Here is a 1,189-nt window from a genome sequence, read left to right on the forward strand (position 1 = left end):
AGAAGCAAAATGACGTACGGGGTCACAGGAATAAAAGCTCGTCAGTCGTCTCAAATCATCACGCGGTTTCTGCTCCATCTCTGGTTTGCCTAAAACTTTAATACTGCAAAGTTCAGATCGATCTAATCACTGCTGATAGATCGATTTTGACATATTTACTTTTATGTACAATATGTTTTTATTTGCACTTGTTGACTTTTAATAGCTTTTACTATTGTTTAAAAACTTTACGTGAAATATTGGATTCCTCCAGGGCAGTGTAAGTCCAACAACAGTAGGTAGAGTAGCTCTCAAAACTGAATATGAATATGCAAACATTTAACAATATTATTTATTAAAATAGTTACCATTTCCAGAATTCTGTTCTATTTGGATTCAACTATATACTGATATTTTTGTTTTTCTGGTAAGGGTTGTCATATTTGCTCAATCCAGCATGAAAGTTGAGTGAAAATATAACTTTATTCACTTTTGTGATAAAATATTTTCTCAAAAATATTCTATATGCTTCATTTTGCATGCTTGTGAATTGCAACGATATACCATTCAAAAATTATCACTAGTTTTTTTATTTTAATTTTTATTGGTATGTTTTAATAGGTGTGACTTTACAGGACAGCTTGAATGTTTAAAAATATTTCATACTCAGCTATTTTTCAACGTATCTGTCCCACGTTACACATCCCACAAACACCAGTGAGAATTCCAGGCTTTTATCTTTAATAGTGTCTGACGTCAGTGTCGTTTTCAAACATTGGCTCAGATTTTAAGTCAGAAAAAAGAAAAAAGAAAGGTAAAGGAGTTGGATGGACAATTTTTCAAAATAAATAATCTAGAAAAGTATTTCATATATAAAACTACAATTTCACAGCAATTATTATGTTTGTTCAAACGCTGAACCACATTATATTTGGGTAAATCTGGGCTCGTCGAGTGGAAAATGTTGGAAAGATGTGAGGATTTTAGATGGATTGAGCCTTAATGAGAATAGTATGAGGAAAGGCTTTCGGGTATTAATAATTAACAGCGAATTTAAAAAGTAAAGCTTGTTTCTCTTGGAATGAATAATAGCTGTGTAGTTATTAATTCATAAGAATATTTAACAATTAGTTTGGCACATTATAACAGCATAAAAGCTGGGGCGTTTTACACTACGATGCTCTCGACAAACTATATATATATATATATA

Source organism: Pundamilia nyererei, unplaced genomic scaffold (assembly GCF_000239375.1).
Source record: "Pundamilia nyererei isolate P.nyererei 1_Seehausen unplaced genomic scaffold, PunNye1.0 scaffold00390, whole genome shotgun sequence".
Lineage (NCBI taxonomy): Eukaryota > Metazoa > Chordata > Actinopteri > Cichliformes > Cichlidae > Pundamilia > Pundamilia nyererei.